The 11,548-nt window shown below is 43.3% G+C and overlaps 1 long non-coding RNA gene across 1 annotated transcript; it reads right to left on the bottom strand.

Moving 5' to 3' along the window:
- Window positions 1–3,431: 3,431 nt before the first annotated feature.
- Window positions 3,432–5,713, bottom strand: LOC122462034. Its single transcript, XR_006284357.1, has 2 exons — window positions 5,572–5,713; window positions 3,432–3,661 (listed from the first exon to the last, which is right to left on the bottom strand). It is a non-coding gene; the product is annotated as an uncharacterized LOC122462034 (long non-coding RNA).
- Window positions 5,714–11,548: the final 5,835 nt, after the last annotated feature.

Here is an 11,548-nt window from a genome sequence, read left to right as displayed (position 1 = left end):
AAATTTCAGTGCAAACTTTGGCCAGACTCGTGTGTGTGTGCGCGCGCACATATATATTGCTACATTTTATTTAGATTAATTCAATAATCTCTGCAAACAAACATCTGCATTTTGGGGTAGGTTTCTTTTTCTTTTGTACTTTTAGAATAAAAATAACCTTTTTGGGGTCGGGGGCAGAAGGAAGGGACAGAATGCCATTTCCATGTAAATTACACTGAAAACCTAAGCAACTTGTCTCAATAGTGCAAAGTGCCTGAGAGATTGAGATGCATAGAATGCGACTGACAGCAGAAGATGGCCTCCAACCCATATATTGTAATGCTTTATGTACAGTCATATGATACCCCAGGTATCTAGTCACAATCAAAAGAATAAAATGAGCCCATTACAAAAGTTCATTTAAGTACTAATTCAGCTAATTCACTTTATTGTCCAAGAGTGAGAAACTGAGACGTTAAGTCCTAGAAGTGTTAAGTAGAGGTCAAGCTCTGTCACTTCATCTGCATGTAACTGTGGTTTAATTGGTTATCTCTAATTTGAATACCCCTGATTGTGTCGTTATTTTTAATTGTGATGAGCAGTTCTAATGTGATCATAAATATCAGTGGAGACAAGTAGCAACCTTGTCTTGTCCCTTTGCCAACATTGTACGAAGACGATATTTATAGAATTATTGTGACAGAGGGACTAGTTTATAATACAGGATAAAAAGTGGCCTAAAGTAAAATCACTATACAAAAACTTAAGGGCAAGATCCTCAGCTGGTGTAAATCGATGTCTTTTTGTACATTCAATAGAGATATACTGATTTGCATCAGCTGATTTGGTCCAACATATTTCCATGAACATAGCCAGGCATGGAATGAGAGTGCTTCCTTGAAACAAAAAGTTTCTAAGCATTATCTGACTACAGTTTTGTTTATTTTTATGAAACTCACCTGGCTTTGGTTGATGATTCTATGTTTCCATGGAGTTAGCAAAAAGATTTGCACCTATTTTACAATGCTAATTCGTTAGTGAAAGGCACTTGTGAAGTCGTTTGGACACAAGACAGGGTTCCTTTCCAGGTCATTGTCTTGTAAATCTATCCTGGCTTGAGATGTTTGCCTTATTGTCAAGAGCATTTGTCAGAAGCTGGGAATGGGTGACAGGAGATGGATCACTTGATGATTACCTGTTCTGTTCATTTCCTCTGAGCCACCTGGCATTGGCCACTGTTGGAAGACAGGATACTGGGCTAGATGGACCTTTGGTCTGACCCAGTATGGCCAGTCTTATGTTCATACTTTGTTCAGTTGTTGAGTGAGTGGTTCTACATAGGAAATGCAAAAAGCCGTGATGAAAGGATGCTCCTGTTTTTCAAGTAACTATAAAACTGGTTAGGTGGAGCAACAGTAGGGAATTGGTATATACATAGTTCAAAACAAAAACAGAGTCATGGTTCAATGGACAGGTAATTTTGTGACATCACACATATTGCTAAGATACTACAGCAAAGAGCACTGGAAAAACAAACAAACAACAAAACAACTAATATCAAAGATGCATAGATCACTTGGATATTTCCATAATTGCCTTTTGACAGGATATACACCATAGTGCATTGTGGCATATTAAAGAAAATGTCCATAAATCAAGAATTATGTCTCATTTAAAAACAATTGTAGGCATAAAGCTGATGAGCCAAATACTGCACCTTCATTCATTTAATTGAAGTTGCTCTAAATATCCATTATTAGTGTAAGGGAGACAAGAATCTGTCCCATACTCCTTTCTGCAATTTCTTGCATGATAACATCAGGTCAAGACTTATTTCACTTTTTCAGGCAAAGTGGTAAGACTCTTGAGCATGAATACGAGAGAAGTAAATAATCCTTTAGTTGCCACCTGGCCCTTTAGATTACTTAAAATAACCATTGCTTTTTTTTTTTTTTTTGGCAGATATGTGGCACGTTTAATGGATTTCCCAGCTATTCCATTGTCTTATGAGTGCCAATTATCAATCTAAGATAATGGGGGCTGGTTTAATGTGGAATGTCTAGGAAGTTTATAAAATTATCGTGTCAAGACAATGTTAGCAGAGTTAGTGGACAATGATATTGTCATATAATTATACTGTGCATATGTAACACCTATCATTACTCATGGCTTTGTATTGCTAATTGATAGCTGTCATTTTGGTAGTGCCACTTGCTTGCTGTGATTGTTACTGTGCAGTTTCTTGGCTGAACATGACAACTTCAGGGGTCAGACAGGGAAAAAATAAGTGTGGTATTTGCCCAAGTTCCACCCTCTTGTGATGCCAAAAGGAGAATGCAATCAGTCAATTGTGCATTGATGTTAAGATGATCAACCCTTTCTTTTTTGCTTGCATTGATCAGCAGTGAAAGAGTTAACGATGCTGATATTTTAACCATTTTGTGCATCAAAGTTAAAACTTTTAGCATGAATTGGACCAATTAACATCGATCTATAGTTTCAGGCTACCTGCACACTCACACAGATGTCACTGCCTCAGTACACATCTGTTTCACACCGCTAAGGTTATCAGAAGGGCTTTTATTATTATTTAAAATGGAAGCTTAGATCCTGAAGCATAAAATGCAAGCACAAGGTACTGTATTAGGGCACCAAGACACCACAAGGAGGCCCAGTTCAACTCTAGCTTAGCACAGGTCCGACCAGAGCCAGAGCTACTGTAGGCCAGAAGTCCATGCTCATTTGGATGATGTAGCACAACTGCTTCCTACAAACCATTGTAGCTTTGCTGCAGTAGTATACAGGTTGTAGGACCAGCTCTAGGCACCAGCAAAGCAAGCACGTGCGTGGGGCGGCACAATTCCAGGGGCGGCATTCCGGCCACCCTTTTTTTTTTTTTTTTTGGCTTGGGCAGTGGCGCTCTTGGAGCTTGGGGCGGCAAATTTTTTGCTTGGGGCGGCAAAAAACCTAGAGCTGGCCCTGGCAGGCTGGACATGCAGCAAGATGAGACCATAGGCTGAGGTTGCCACTAATTGGTTGCATGTCTTTCAGTATCTGACCACTGTTTGGCAGGGAGACAAGGTGCTAACAAGAATGGTAACTCCTGTATTGTGGGCCAAATGCTGCTGTCATGGACATCGGTGTAAGCCAGTAAAGTCAGTGGGGTCAATTCCAGTTTACATCAATGTAACCAGGAGCTGAATTAATTCCAATGGTTCTCATTTTACAAGTCAGTCATGAAAATGAACATTTCTCTCCGATCTCATTGCTAGCTCCTCAGTGATGCTAACTAATGGCCTTTCATGTTCTCAGCAACAACAGTAAACTTACCCTGCCACACTTCAGAAAAATGTTGGCCACTCTTGCTGCAGCTCTCGTCCTGTTTCTTTCGGGATTCAGGTCATAATAAATCCCGTTCCTTACAGAATATGAAAGATTGATGGTTTTATTTTAATTAAATTGGGATGAGGGGTAAATTAGCACTTTCCACAATTTGGGAATTTTTTTTTTTAAGTATTCTCCCTCCAGCCAGCACTTTACCTGAAATGTGCTACTCAGTCATTTGGATGTGTCTGACATGATCATTGCTGAAAACATATATTTGTAGTTTCACTATATTTCTCTTTGGGCGGGATGGGGGACTTTGCTGCTTCCCTGAGTATGACACATCTTACTTGCTTTCCTGAAAAGGTTATAGAGATCGTTGTCACATTTTTTTAATATTGCAACAGTGCTTAATGCTGCCATCAGATTAAGCTCCATTGTGCTAGGTGCTGTGCAAATATATAGTAAATGGCAATCCCTGCCCCAAACAGGTTGTGGTGGAGCTCAGGGAAGACAGGATAACAAATATTAGATGATAAAAACCTAAGGACTGGACCCCATTGTGGTTCAGCACATTGGGGTTTTGCATGATTGGGCCACAAACAAGCATTTAGTGCCCAGGCCCTATTCAGGACATTACTTGAGCATGTGTTTGTGTGTGTTTAAGTGCTTCTCTGAATCAGGTCCTCAGTCCTGAAAGATGCTGCTGGCCTGACTTTCAGAGATGCTGAGGACCACAGCTCCTATGAACTTCCATAGGAGTTGATAATGCACCAGCACCTCTGCAGATCAGGCCATGAGTGTCTCCTGAGAGCTGCTGAGTGTTCTGAATGCCCCAAGTACAGTGGGAGTTGGGGGGCCTTTGTGACCTTGCAGGATCTGGCCCTAACTATCTTCACATAGAATATACAAATATATCCCTGGCTTGTTTGTAATTTCTGTTATGCAGACATGAAGGAAAGATACATGTGTCTTAAGCAACCAGATACTGTAGCTTCCAAAGTATAGTAAGTACATAAGACTGTCTTTAGAACTTCAGCTATTCTGCAAAAAAAAAAAAAATTAAAATATTTGTTTATACTTACCAGCAGATTCCAGATTAATACTATCATGCAGGTGATAATTCACCTTGTACAAACCACTGCTGAGAAACATGATTATTACTTTAGTATGTTTTTAATTTAGAGGTCAACTTTGTGGGCTCTAGAATGTATGGCCACAATTAAAATGTTACAATCATTATTATACCATCTTCTGATTCTTCATAGTTCCAACAAGTGCTATAAATACTATTGTTATGCTAAATTATGGATCCCCAATGTAGACATTTAATTTCATGGTATGTTAAAAGCCATAACAGCCTTATTAAAACAGGGGGGAAATCTGTATGTTTCCAAAAAAAAAAAAAAAAAAAAGAACTAAATGCTCAGGAGTATTTCTCCAAGAGAGCCATTCATCAAAACCCAAATCTAAACAGATAAGTTATTTGAAATTCTATATTCCCCACTGGCTAATGAAAAGCTTGATGTTGACGTACTTTTTAGCAAATGTTCACTGCAATCTCAGAGAGACATAGAGATGGGAGATTAAGAGAGGCTGTGCTGAAACTCAGTTATGCAGAATTATGCATAAAGTATATGACTCCACCAAAGATCAGCCTTCTCCCTTTATTTTTATTTAAAGAACTGAAAAAGCTACAACCGTTAGTGATTTTCCTAATATAATGTGGTTGGAGAAGTCTTTGATACTGTACTAGTGCCCAATCCTGCAAAGGTTTGCTTAACTTTGGAACTGTGAATAGTCCCGTTGACTTTATGCACATGAATAGTCTCATTAGAGACAAGCATATGATTGGCAGGATTGGCTCCTTAGACACTATACTAAGTAAACAAAGAGAAAACTTGGGAGAAAACATCCCATGTCAACTCTCAAAGCATTGTCATCACCAGGCTTAGATCTTTCGGTGGAACTTGATCAGAGCTAATGAGTTTAACCCACCATCCCAAATTGTCTCCCTGTACTTCCATAGCTGCCAAAACACCAACACTCAACTATCAAACCGTTCAGTGCCTAGGTCATCAGTACAAAAATCTATGGGATATCCAACACTGAAAATAAGAGGTGATGCAATAGAAAAAACTCCCAGGCTACCATACTATACTGATGGTATGATTGAATTCCCTGAGTGCCTATTTCAATGCCCTTTGAAAACAACATGATTCTTTCCCCTGGCATTAGGAAGTATTAGGTTGGTTCCTAAAACCCTACCTTTAGAAATTAAATGAAGTTGCTGAGAATTTTCAGCCACAGTGCTGAGGAATCCAGAAACGTTGGTGTAGGATTTAGATCCATTTTATGCTGAGGAGATACCATCTGGGAACCATGGAAGAAGCTGAAATAGAAAGAGCAATTAAAAAATGTGAAACTCAATAAAACATCTGGCCAAAGAGCTATTGGCCCATATTGTGCATTTGACCCATGTTCAGAGTTTCCATTGTCAATTATTATTTACATCCCAAGAGCACCCAAAATGTGCCAAGGAATGAACAAGTTACTGCAAGGCACAGTCCAGGCTCCAAAGATCTTGCATTTTAAACAGACAGATGAAGGTACCAGGGGGGAAATGTTCAAAACATTGAGTGGCCACGCTGGCAAGCAGCCAACTCCTGTCATTTTTTCCAGATGATTATATCTCAATTATTCCCAAAGGTCCATCTTCCTGGCCATTATCAGCTGAGTAATTTGTAGGTGCCATGGCAGAAGTGGATGTTTAGGTGGGGGGTCAAAACCTGGAGAATGTAGTGGCTTGGGAGGCTAGCTCAGCCAGAGTGTTCCATGTGTAGGCAGCTTGGAAGGAACTGTGGGCATGTTTTTAAAAGTGGACCTGGTGTCATTGGTAGACAGAAGGAGACAGGGTCAATGTGAAAAGAGCCGCTGACAGTCATGTAAAGGGAGCAGAATATTTTGGGCCTTGAAGGCAAGGAAAAGAAGCTTGACTGTGATGGGAGTCAAAGAACATTTGACTTCGAGCTTTCGATGTTGAGGCAGTAAATAATCAGGGTCTACACGAGTGTGTTAGCTGTGGAGACAGAAAGAGAAGGTTGGACCTTACAAATGTTTGAACATGGACTGAAGGCGATATGACTAGTACTGCTGCGGTCTTTCACAATATAATGAGTTTCTGCCCCTAAATTAAAGCTTTTCTTTAAAGATCTTGAATCCAAAACTAACTGTCAAGGGAGCTTCAGAGAAGCATTATTTATTTTCATTTCTAAACCTGACGTTGATCCAAATTTTTATTCCAACTACCATCCCTTTTCCCTTGTAAATTAAGATTGCAGAGCTAAGTGGCTAAGATGGCTTCTAGGACTGAAAAAGCAATTTCCCACACCATAACTCAGTCCCAGGTTGGATTTGTTATATGTGGATTATGCACAAACAATGCTAGAAACCTCTATAGCATTATCTCTTGAGCCAATAAGCTCTTCTCTCCTACCAAATAGCACTTTCTAATGACACTGTGAAAGTGTCAGACTGCTTAGAATGGGATTACCTGCTCCATAATCCTCCAGTGTTTTGGCTTTGGCTCACGCTTAATAAATCTAATTTTTCTCCTTTATAAAAAAGCACCCCAAATGTTATGATTTTGTGAATGGTATTTTTTCCCATTGCTTATAATAGAGAGATATGAGGCAAAGATTCCCTCTTCTGCCTATTTCATGGTTCTGCTACATGTCGTTGCTGAGTAGATGAAGTTGTACATAGAGGGCCTATATATTTCATGAGTACTTGCACTACATTGCCTAGTGTATCCCAGGCATCACTAGCATGGATGGGTTTTGGGGGGGCGGAGAGTGGCCACGTTAATTAGCTTTGGGTTTGATCCATTTCCAATAAACAGTGTGTAGGTCATCATACAACTGAAGATAGATTTGGTATCAATATCAGACAAACATGTTGCTTTTCTCTGCAGCTGGGTTTAGACATTTGATCCTATAGACCAGTGGTCGGCAACCTATGGCACGTGAGCCAATTTTTAATGGCACACTGCTGTCTGCCGGACCCAGGCAGACAGCAGTGTGCCACTAAAAATCCTGCCCGGCCCAGCCCGCTCTTTTCCGCACCCCTGCTCTCTCCTTGCAGGGCAGGCAAGCTTCCCCCTCCCCCTGCCTCTTCCGCCCAGCATGCTGGGTTCCTGCCCCTCCCCCTCTCCCTCCCTGCGGCCCATCAGCTGACGGCCCTTGCTATGGAGGGGAGAGGGAAAAGCGGAGCCGCAGCGCGCTCTCTGCTCCGGGGACCTTGGGGAAGGGGGTGGAATCAGGGCATATCCCCTCCAGCCCCCTGCCATGAGCCATTCAGGGCAGGGGGCTGGGAGCACCCCCACAACCCCAGCCCGCACCCCCACGACCCCAGCCCACACCCCCAGCCGTCTGCCCTGACCCCTGCACCCCCTCACACCCTCCAGCCCTCTGCCCTCACCCCTGAACCCTCCTCACACACACCCAGCCCTCTGCCCTCACCCCTGCACTCCCCCCACACCCCAGCCCCGTGCCCTGACCCCTGCACCCCCACCACAACCCCAGCCCTGAATCTGGCACCCCCCACACATACCCAGCCCCCCCACACCCCATGCCCTGACTCTTGCACCCCCCACATCCCCACTCCCACCCTGCACCAAACGGGAGCTCCTGCACACACACACACACACATTCCCACCTGCACCCCTCACACCAAATAGGAGCCGCCCAGGTAAGTGCTCCACGCCCAAACCTCATGTCCCACCCCTGATCCCCATCCTTCATTCTAGCTCCTGGCCAGACCCTGCACCCCAACCCCCAGCCTGCTCCTTCACCCCCAGCCCTGTTCTCAGCACACTCCCACCCTCATCTCAGTGCAGAGAGAGGAAGAGAATGGCTAGAACCAGGGAGAAGGTAGGTACCTACTCTATGTGGGCAGGGCCGGGACTCCAGACCGGCAGCGGGCTGAGCGGGGCCAGCAGCCGGGTCCCTGGCTGGCAGGAGCTGGCGGACGGAACCCCAGACCGGCAGCGGGCTGAGCCTCTCAGCCCACTGCCAGTCTGGGGTCCCAGCCACCGGCCCTGCTCAGCCCGCTGCCGGTCTGGGGTTCTGGCTGCCTGCCCCTTGCCAGTCGGGGTCCCGGCCTCAGGCCCCGTTCAGCACGCTGCTGGCCTAGGTGAACGGAACCCCAGGCTGGCAACGGGCTGAGCAGGCCGGCGGCGTAAGATCAGCATTTTAATTTAATGTTAAATGAAGCTGCTTAAACATTTTGAAAACCTTGTTTACATACAACAATGGTTTAGTTATATAATATATAGACTTATAGAGAGAGACCTTCTAAAAAATGTTAAAATGTATTATTGGCACGCGAAAACCTTAAATTAAAGTGAATAAATGAAGACTCGGCACACCACTTCTAAAAGGTTGCCGACCCCTGCTACAGACACTTACTATCAGGAGTAGTACTTACTTCTGGTGCGTAATTTGTAATGAAAGTGGGGCCGGGGCTCAAGCAATTAGGTACAGAGGCTCAAGCAATATTTTTACAATCATAACTGATGCAGCAAGCCCAGAGGTGCCAGGGCTGTGAACTGCCAAGCCTAGAGGTGCTAGGGATATGAACTGCCATGCCTAAAGGTGCCGGGACTCAGCCCTAGCATACCCTGGCACAAATTAAGCACTGTTTATTACTGCAAAAAGTTGCATTGAGTTCAGTGGGGCAGCTCATGGTGGGTAGTAAGCTCTCCTCCCAGCAGTGAGTAAGTGTCATTTCATGGCTTACAATGTGACTCAATTACTACGGTCCAGAGATCTTACTGCCCCCCTCCCACCCCTACCTCTCTCCTGTGCCCCATCTTCTTTATTCAGTAAGGGCTAGATTCAGACTTGGATTCTGTGTGACTGTAAGGGAACAAAAGGGAATAAGGACCCCTTATGTAGGCTACCTTGCATGCAGGTTTGTAAGGAGTAAGCAGGGCTAAGCACCCACTCTCTCTTCCCTTAGAGGTGGTGGATGAAGAATGGGCAGAACCTTGGTTATACCTCCCTACTCACTGGCCAGAACATCTAAGTCAACAAGGCTTTTATACGCCAGCAGTAACTTACGGTCACTCAGGAGAAAGCAGAGAGTTACACTGACTCCCAGGCCTTGCATACACTAGAAAGGGGTTGCCAAGATACCTATGTAGTAGATATATAGCCAATACAGGTATATCTATCCTGATGAAGACACAGTTTATACCCACAAAAGAGTATTTTTGCCAGTCTGGTTTATACCAGTTCCCTGAAATAAGCTTTATTGACAAAACTTCGCATCAGGGACAAGATAATGGACAGTCAGGCCCCTCATCTCCCTGCCAAAGACACCAAACAAATATGAAACATATGCTTAAACCTGGAGCTTCAGAAAAGTTCCTGATTTTCCCTAATTCTTACAAAAGAGAGAGAAACACACCACCCACCTATCTACACTGACAATTCTTGGGAACCTGTGAGCAAATACTTTTCACAAAGTGATCACTCCATATCTGATCTTTCAATCCTCATCCTCAAAGGAAACCTGCACAGAAGATGACCATGGGAACTTAAATTCATAACTCTACTGGACACTAAAAATCATGGCCTTATCAGGGACACTGATTTTATGGCTCATTATAACAAACTGTAATACACTGCTGCCTACTAACCCTACTTCGTTCTACAACTGCAGAGGCGTTAAGTGCCCATTTCATTTTAAGTGTCTCCTTCACCATGTGTAAAAACAACTAGGAGTCCTTGTGGCACCTTAGAGACTAACAAATTTATTTGGGCATAAGCTTTCATGGGCTAGAACCCACTTCATAAGATGCACCATGTGTGAATTCCTTAGGCTTAACAATCTGTCCCACCTTGTATTTAGCTGTAACACTCTGGTTACCATTTCACCACCTCTGTGAAGGACGAGCTCTGTGAAGCTCAAAAGCTTGTCCCCTCCACCACCAGTCCAATAAAAGATATTACCTCATCCACCTTGTGTGTCTCATATTTTTGGAACTTATATTTGAAGCAACCCTTAAATTGATCATGTAACATATCAAGTTAAAGGTTTAAAAAAGGAAAACCAGTATGTATCTTTCAGCACCTTCTCTCTGAACTTCCAGCTCTATACAGTCAGTTAAAGGCTAACAGGATGTACATCTCTCTTCCGTTTTAACCTAGAGTATTAGGAAAAACTTTTTGATAACAAGAACAATCTGGTAGGAGAACAACCTGTCTTCTGCATTAATGAACAAACTTGGTAGAAAGAAAAGAAGTACTTGTGGCACCTTAGAGACTAACAAATTTATTTGAGCATAAGCTTTCATGAGCAACAGCTCACTTCATCGGAGGCATGCAGTGGAAAATACAGCGGGGAGATTTATATACACAGAGAACATGAAACAATGGGTGTTACCATACACGCTGTAACAAGAGTGATCAGGTAAGGTGAGCTATTACCAGCAGGAGCGGGGGTGGGGAACCTAATTGTATCCAGTTTGCAAATTAATTCCAACTCAGCAGTCTCTCGTTGGAGTCTGTTTTTGAAGTTTTTTGTTGAAGAATTGCCACTTTTAGGTCTGTAATCGAGTGACCAGAGAGATTGAAGTGTTCTCCAACTGGTTTTTTAATGTTATAATTCTTGATGTCTGATTTGTGTCCATTTATTCTTTTACATAGAGACTGTCCAGTTTGGCCAATGTACGTGGCAGAGGGGCATTGCTGGCACATGATGGCATATATCACATTGGTAGATGCTCAGGTGAATGAGCCTCTGATAGTGTGGCTGATGTGATTAGGCCCTATGATGGTGTCCCCTGAATTGATATGTGGACACAGTTGGCAACGGGCTTTGTTGCAAGGATAGGTTCCTGGGTTAGTGGTTCTGTTGTGCGGTGTGTGGTTGCTGGTGAGTATTTGTTTCAGGTTGGGGGGCTGCCTGTAAGCAAGGGCTGGCCTGACTCCCAAGATCTGTGAGAGTGATGGGTTGTCCTTCAGGATAGGTTGTAGATCATTGGTGATGCATTGGAGAGGTTTTAGTTGGGGGCTAAAGGTGATGGCTAGTGGCGTTCTGTTATTTTCTTTGTTGGGCCTGTCCTGTAGTAGGTAACTTCTGGGTACTCTTCTGGCTCTGTCAATCTGTTTCTTCACTTCAGCAGGTGGGTATTGTAGTTGTAAGAATGCTTGATAGAGATGTTGTAGGTGTTTGTCTC

The sequence above is a fragment of the Chelonia mydas genome, chromosome 10 (assembly GCF_015237465.2).
Source record: "Chelonia mydas isolate rCheMyd1 chromosome 10, rCheMyd1.pri.v2, whole genome shotgun sequence".
Classification (NCBI taxonomy): Eukaryota; Metazoa; Chordata; order Testudines; family Cheloniidae; genus Chelonia; species Chelonia mydas.
The sequence above is the reverse complement of the archived record's forward strand: the minus strand, read 5'-3'. Positions and strand labels throughout refer to the sequence as shown.